Here is a 7,669-nt window from a genome sequence, read left to right on the forward strand (position 1 = left end):
ACTGGATGTGCTATACTTTTATTATACAACTGGCAGCGCAATTTGTTTACACCAGCATAACCACATACATGTAAGTCATGCATTGCACTATGATGTTACCATTGCTGCACTATCACTAGGTAATAGGAATTTTTCAGCTCCGTTAGAATCCGATGGGACCACCGTTGTCTCTGTGGTCTGTCATTGACTGAAACATCATTATTTGGTGCATGACTGTAGAACTTTAAGCAATGATGAAAATGCTCTATATCTACACTGTCCTATACAGTAACCACTAGCCACTTGTGACTACTGAGTATCTGAAAGGTGACTGGTACAACTGGGGAACGAAATTTTAAATTTTCTATAATTTAAATTGAAACAGCCACATTTATTTCATGGCTATCATATCATATCCTATATCATATCATATTTATATATCATATCATATATAGTATGATTATATCATATTATATATGTATATCATATTGTAAATGCAGCTTGAGACCATTACCTTCCCTAGAACACAAATTCATGAAAATTGTATCATAACGTAGTTACTGATTTTGCCAGAATAAAGGAAAAAGTAAATTTTATAAAAAAGCATATAATTTATGAATTGTTAATATCTTAATTGATTATTCATCCAAACACCACAGGTCCATCAACAGAACTCCCAGCACATGGGATAATAATTTTGTTCAGTCATCTTTGATGTTTTGCCAGCTTTCAGTCAATTAGAAACTTTGGACTTTACATGTATTTTTCTATCTAATCATTATGAACATATATTTGTCAAGGAAGGAGGATAGAAAACATGCTGTTCAACTCTTTGTGATTTAAAACTGTTAAATGTAAGCATATGATACGCAGGTTCTGCTTGAATTCTTGCCCTGGCTCTTGGCGCAGGGTCGGCCTGCCTGGATCTGAGTCATCCACCTATAAGAGGGACACCACCACACATTGGTCACTGCTCTCAAGCCCCTGGAATACCACCCCACTTGGCTTCTCCTAGTAACAGTGGCTGCCTTTGCTTGCCCATCTCCAGCTCCTCCCAAGAGCACTGTTGACTATGAGCTGTACCTTTGAATCTGCAGGGGCCCTTCCCATCTGCCTAAAATTTGCTATCAGTGAAACAGAGAAACCCTTGGGGCACTGTCAGGGAGCATTCTGGTCCGTAAAATGCCTACCAGCCACCATGCCGTTCTCATTCTTGCCATTAGCGACCTTCTCATTCTCTACATCATCAGAGAGTCCTATGTGCGCTCATTCTAGAGGGCTGATAATTCTCACGGATCACCAGTGTGGACTCAAATTATTTGTATTATAATCTCACAGTACAAGTAAAAAAGTATATGCCTATGGTTTTTGTTCAGTTATAAAGTTCAAATAAACTTTCTAGATTAAATACAAACAAACTACAACACTGATCAAAATAAAAGCGGCAACATTAACTTAATGTGGCAATGTCTTGTGGAAAGCAAATTGCCAGTGTTGAAACAGTAGAAAGTTCTTAATGTTAGTTTTTTACTGATTGTATTTCCACATTTTAAATTTAGTAACACTTATACAGAGAATGCTGTATGTAAAATTATATATATATATAAAATCATAGTCCACTGCAGCCTTGAACTCCTGAGCTCAAGTGATCCTCCTGCCTCAGCCTCCGGAGTAACTGGGACAACACGCACCACCATGCTCAGCTAATTTTTAAAACTTTTTTGTAGAGATGGGCTCTCACTATAGCCCTGGTCTGGAACTCCTGGGCTCAAGCCATCCTCCCACTTTGGCCTCCCAAAATGCTGGGATTACAGGCGTGAACCACCACATCTAGCCTAAAATTATATTGTCAAAAGACTTTGTTTCTCAGTTTGGGATAACCAGAACTCATAGTTCTGATCTCAACTACCAGTTTTAATGAGGTGCTTCTTTCTAACTCCATCAGCTGTTTCGCTATTTGCAGGTAAGGACTCTTACAACATTATCTAAATTTGGCATCTAATTACCTAATTTATCTAAATTATTTAAAATATCTAAAATGGGCACATAAAATGGGCATCTAATTCCATTAGATTTCTGGTCTTAGAAGTGGAAAAATTTTTAATTGAATATTTTCAAATATCCCTACTGCTAATAAGTTGGGAGCCATGCAATAAGCTCCTCTTCCATGAGTGTGGTCTGGTTTGCCACAGCCCAGTTTCTTATCAGTTCAGTCTCCTTGTATTTCCATGCACTTTCCTATTTGCACTGCTTCCAAATGTGATACCCACAGAGCCAGACACCATGTCATGTGGGCCTTTAGGCATGTGGCACTGTTCAAACTGGGAGGTGGCCTACAGTGTGTTTGTACACATATATTTTAGTTTATCATAAAGATGATTACACAAAATTTATAAATTCTCAGGAAACCTCAAACTGTCCTTATGTAAGTGATTCTCAAAGTGTGGTCTGTGGATCCCTTGGGGTTCCTGAGTCCTGTTACTAGGGTCTACATGGTTTGCAGTAAAACCAAGATGTTATTTGCCTGTTGCATTCTGTTGACATTTGCACTGAGGGTGCAAAAGCAGTACTGGGTGTTTTTGTTTGTTCAGGTTGCTATAACAAAATACCGTAGATTGAGTACTTTATAAACAACAAAAATTTATGGCTCACAGATCTGCTTGCAGTTAATCTGAAGTACAAGATGAAGGCTCTAGCAGAGTTGATGTCTGCTGAGGGCGCATTCCCCAAGGACAGAAACTTTGAGCTGTACCCTCCCACGGCCCCCATGGCAGAAGGAGCAAAGCAGCTCTCTTCAACCTTTTTTATAAGGGTGTGAATTCTAATCATGAAGTGGGCAGTTCTTATGGCTTTACTGATTTCCTGAAGTCCTCAACTCTTAATACTATCACATGGGGTACTAGGTTTCAACATATGAATTTTGGGGGGACACCAATGTTCAGACCATAGCAATGGGTGAAACTGCTGGAATCTGAACATGACTCCAAACTGTTACAGAAGGCATTATGTTATTCATCATCATGCATTTTCTGCAAAGAAGAAAAAAAAAAGCCATCTCAGCACTTTGGGAGGCTGAGGCAGAAGGATCACGAGGTCAGGAGTTCAAGACCAGCCTGACCAACACAGTGAAACCCTGCCTCTATTAAAAATACAAAAATTAGCTGGGCGTAGTGGCACCCACCTGTAATCCCAGCTACTAGGGAGGCTGAGGCAGGAGAATCGCTTGAACCTGGGAGGTGGAGGTTACAGTGAGCTGAGATCACCCCACTGTACTCCAGCCTGGGTGACAGGTCAAGACTCCGTCTCAAAAAAAAAAAAAAAAAAAAAAAAGGAAAAGTAAAAAGCCAATTTCATTTAATGTCCATGATGAAGCAGTAAAAATATACAACTTTATAATATTCTAAGTGACAAAATGGGAATTACATGCAAACCACTTCTGCTGCATACTAAAGTTCAGATACTGTCTTGAGGACAATCACTTGTGAAACTGAGTTACGGAGCTAAAGCAGCTGCTTTTTTTCATTGAATACCATATTTACTCTTAAGAACGACTAACACACACGATGGTTGCCCAGACTTAGGTGTTTGGCACACAGCTTTCCCAGAGATGCGTTAAGTGAGCCCAATAGTTTAGGGAAAACAACTCGCAATATTTTTAGCAAATGATAAAATGCAAGTTTTCAAGTAAAAATTAGAAAACTTATACCCATAAGTTTAATAGTTTCTAAATATTTAAAAACGTTTCTGATAAGATGGTAGGGATATTAATGAATTTATCTTTTTATACACTATAAGGAAATGTGTCACTATTTGGAAGATTTGTGTAACTCAGTAAACCAATATTTTCCTATTGACCAACGCATATTGTTACAAAATCATGCATAGTAAAAGATCTATTCAAAGTGCAGGATAGATAAATGGATTGTAATGTAACGGAGTATGAAAAGTTTATTGGCATGGTTTCGGACTCTACTGTAATTAACTTTTAAGAAACTATCACTTGTCAAATTTTGAAGAAGTGTTAAGAAATATCCACAATTATCTGAAAAGGCTTTTAAAACACTCATATTTTTACCCTATTACATATCTATGTGAGGCCAGATATTCCTCGTATATTTCAACTAAACAACATATTTCACAGATTGAATGCAGAAGCAAATATGAGAATCCAGGTGTCTTTGATTCAAGCCACACATTAACGAGATTTGTAAGAATATAAAACACTGTCATTCTTACCAAGTTTTTGATTTAGTAAAAATGCAGGGATTTTTTGGTAAAATATGTTATTTATTGTAACATATAATGGGCTTTTATTATTATTAAATTATTCATCCATTATTTGATAACCTCAGCAGATATCAAATAATAATATATATTTAATAAATCAATTAATAAATTAAATAAATTACTAAATATTAATTAATTTAATTAATAAATATGTTAATTTCCCTTAGCTTTAATTGCTAATATAAGAATATCAATAGATACAACTTAAATGGAAGCTGAATTCCTAGACACACCAAGAGTCTACAGTCAATGTCATGGCCCTAATTGGCATAAACAAAGATTGTGCAAACTAGAGTGATATCTGGGAAGGCCTGGATGAGCCTATGTTTAGAAGATCCCCAACACAGCTGGAGTTACTTCAGATAACTCCTCGCCATAATATTATTATCATTTGATAGCTGCAGAAGATATCAGATTAATTTATTAAATACATGATATTATTATTTGATATCTGCTGAGGGCCCTTTTCCCAAGGACAATTATCATTTACTAAATGAATTAATAAATATTTTAATTTTTTCTAGATACCACCCGCATAAACAAAAACTTTTTGGGAGTCCTCCAGAATTTTTAAGAGTTATCTAAACTATTGCCTTTAACAACTGGGAACTCCGATTTGAGAAGTGTTACCCTACGTTAAGCCAACAGCAGCCTGGCTCCTTCGTGCTGTGCAGTGTGGGACAGAGCTGGGTCCTTGTTGTCATCAGCCAGACAAACACATATTAAAGCCCACCTTAGCCATTGGCGTTCGAGCTTTAAAATCAGCTCCATCCTACCATGCTGTCAGTCAATCAAGTGATCTTAATGACCAGATCTACATATCCTCCCTCCATGCCCCCACCCCCACCACCCGCCAACAAATCCGGTCGTCTATCTCTGTCAACAGTCCTGCAATGAATTCTGAATGTAGTTTTTCTCTTCCCTGGCCCGGCGTTTACATAGTACCCTGGATGAATCTATACTTACATCCAGTGGAAATGAGAGGGATGGTACGGAGTTATCCGAAGTAACTCCAGCTATGTTGTGGATCTTCTAATCATGGGCTCATCTAAGCCTTCCCAGGTATCACTCCAGTTTTTACAATCTTTGTTTATGACAATTAGGGCTATAACATTGGCTGTAGACATTTGTTGTGTCTAGGAACTCAGCTTCCACTTAAGTTCTGAAGTTAATCAGTTTGTGATCTTGTTCTACAACTCTCCGCAAGAAGAAAAATCACCGGGAAATAGTACATTCCGAAAGTTGTCAAAGTTTCCTTATCCAGCTGGAGCAGTGCAGTCTCAGACCAGAGTCAATTCCTTGCCCAACAGAAGTTACTTTGAGCCATGAGAAGCAGCCTACTTACCCTTACCTGGACACTTCTCCATAACCTGTGAAATGGCCTCTGTCACTGGCTCAAAGCCTTATTCTTGGTGGGCAACTCACCTGGATCCTGAGACCAAAATATGAGAACTTAATGAACTGCTCCTCTGCGGTAAACCTACTATCCTTTCACAGTAAGATGTGGATATTCTCACCTTGCTCTACCCAGTGACATGTTAATCTAGTTCTTACTTCCCCTGAGAGCCTCTTGCAACTTCACTGTTAATAGGAATCACTCTTTTATGCTTGCAAAGAACCCCTTTGGTGTAAGGAATTTATACAAAGATTTACAGGATTGGTAGGGTAACAAGAAAAGCCATCTCCCTAGCTGCCTGCTTAATCTGGATCCAACTGCTGCTAAGACAAAAAAATACCACAAATTTAATAGGAAACCAGAACAAAACCCTAAGAACGAACGCTCAGGGTTGTTTAGGTTACAACCTTAGCTTGAGAGATCTGTCCCTGGCATTTATACTTCCTAAAATAGAGAATTTGACTGAGTCAGGTGGCCACCATCCAAATGAAGTGCTTCAACTGGGAAAAGATTGATGCCAACCTGCTAGGGCGTGGTGTTTAGCCTTTCTTATATTTAGTCAATTCATGGGCTCATCATTTTGGGTGAGGTCATCAGGATGGTGCCACTCAGTTCACTTGGCAAGAGTCACAGCAGCTGATGTAGGAAGAAGCCTGTTGGAGTTTATTTTGCTAAAGGGCACCTGGGGGCCAAGGATGCATGGAGCCTTCATGAATTATTGAATGAACCCCCTCAACTGGCTCAGTACAATTATTCTCAGGGGACATCTTTATACGCTCTTACGGTTAAAGTCTTGGTGGGGCTAGCTTTTCAAAATAATGACTCCAATTTTGAGGCAGTTCAGATAATTTAGTGAATTGATTTTTCAATATCTCTGTCTGTTACTGATTAATTTGTTGAGAGCGAATGTAGGCATCAGCTCTAATTTCCTTGAAGAGCTTTTATAAGTGACTTACATGTATAAAGGGCATCCTCCAAAACCATTTTAATTTTTAAAGATGCCAAACAATTTGCTAATTAAGTGTCTGTAAATGTGGACTAGTATTTCCCAAACTGTGCCCTCTAGGAAATGCTTCTAGGAGATGTTAATAGATACACAACAAAAATAAGTGAATGAAAGAAAAATTTTCAATCCATTGTCAGAAAACTTTGGGAAGAATTTGTTTACTAGAGGGGATTCTTCTTGGAGATTTACTCTCCAATCAGTATATTTAAAGACCTGAGAAGTTCCATTGTAAAGAAATTTACTTTTAATTAACCAAGCGTTTCCCAAATTTACCTTAACACAGACATTTTAAAATTTTTCCTTATGCTTCCCCAGATCCTAATTTTAGGACATATTGATCTATGTAAATTTTAAGTCAAATATGTAATTTTGAAGCATGTGTGGAACTTAAATGGAATAGGTTAGGGAATAGGACTTACTTTAAATCAAGTCCTCAGGAAAATAATTTGAGATAAAAAATTTGTGTGGGGAAGTTTACTGGGTGGTGTTCTCAGGTTCAATTCCCGCAAGGAAGTAAAGACATAGCACTGGGCTGAGGGAGAGTTTGAACTGTGTTCTAGCCACAACAAAGGTCTCATTCTGTCACAGGGTATCACTGAAGCTGGAATGGTCTTTTCGAGTTGTCCTGCCTTGAGGCAATGGGGCTGGGCATTCATAATCCTCCTTACCAGGTTGCTTCCAGGAAGAGGTCATGATCCTGGGCTGGATCAAGAACTGCTATCTTGAGTTGAGGGTAATTCTTGAAGAAGGATTCAGCCAGAGTCCCCATTTCTTAGAGAGGCCATCAACAATTCGGATATTTAGTGCCTCATCCCTGGAGAAGGCCCTGGAGGAGCACCATGGCAGCTCTACTTGGTGCCACTTGGATCCATTTGCTTCGTAGATTAAGTTCTGAGAACATTTCCTCCAGAATCTCGGTTGGTCATTTCTCTTGGAGAAACTTATAAGAAAAAGGAAGGGGAGGAACTACAGCCTCACCACTGCAGCTCATATAGAGGTTG

At 38.5% G+C, this 7,669-nt stretch overlaps 1 long non-coding RNA gene across 1 annotated transcript; it reads left to right on the top strand.

Moving 5' to 3' along the window:
• Nucleotides 1-202: 202 nt before the first annotated feature.
• LOC139361770 (uncharacterized) lies at nucleotides 203-5,124 on the top strand. Its single transcript, XR_011619394.1, has 4 exons — nucleotides 203-306; nucleotides 853-993; nucleotides 1,707-1,942; nucleotides 4,791-5,124. It is a non-coding gene; the product is annotated as an uncharacterized lncRNA (long non-coding RNA).
• Nucleotides 5,125-7,669: the final 2,545 nt, after the last annotated feature.

This window comes from Macaca nemestrina, chromosome 2 (assembly GCF_043159975.1).
Source record: "Macaca nemestrina isolate mMacNem1 chromosome 2, mMacNem.hap1, whole genome shotgun sequence".
NCBI classification, from domain to species: Eukaryota; Metazoa; Chordata; class Mammalia; order Primates; family Cercopithecidae; genus Macaca; species Macaca nemestrina.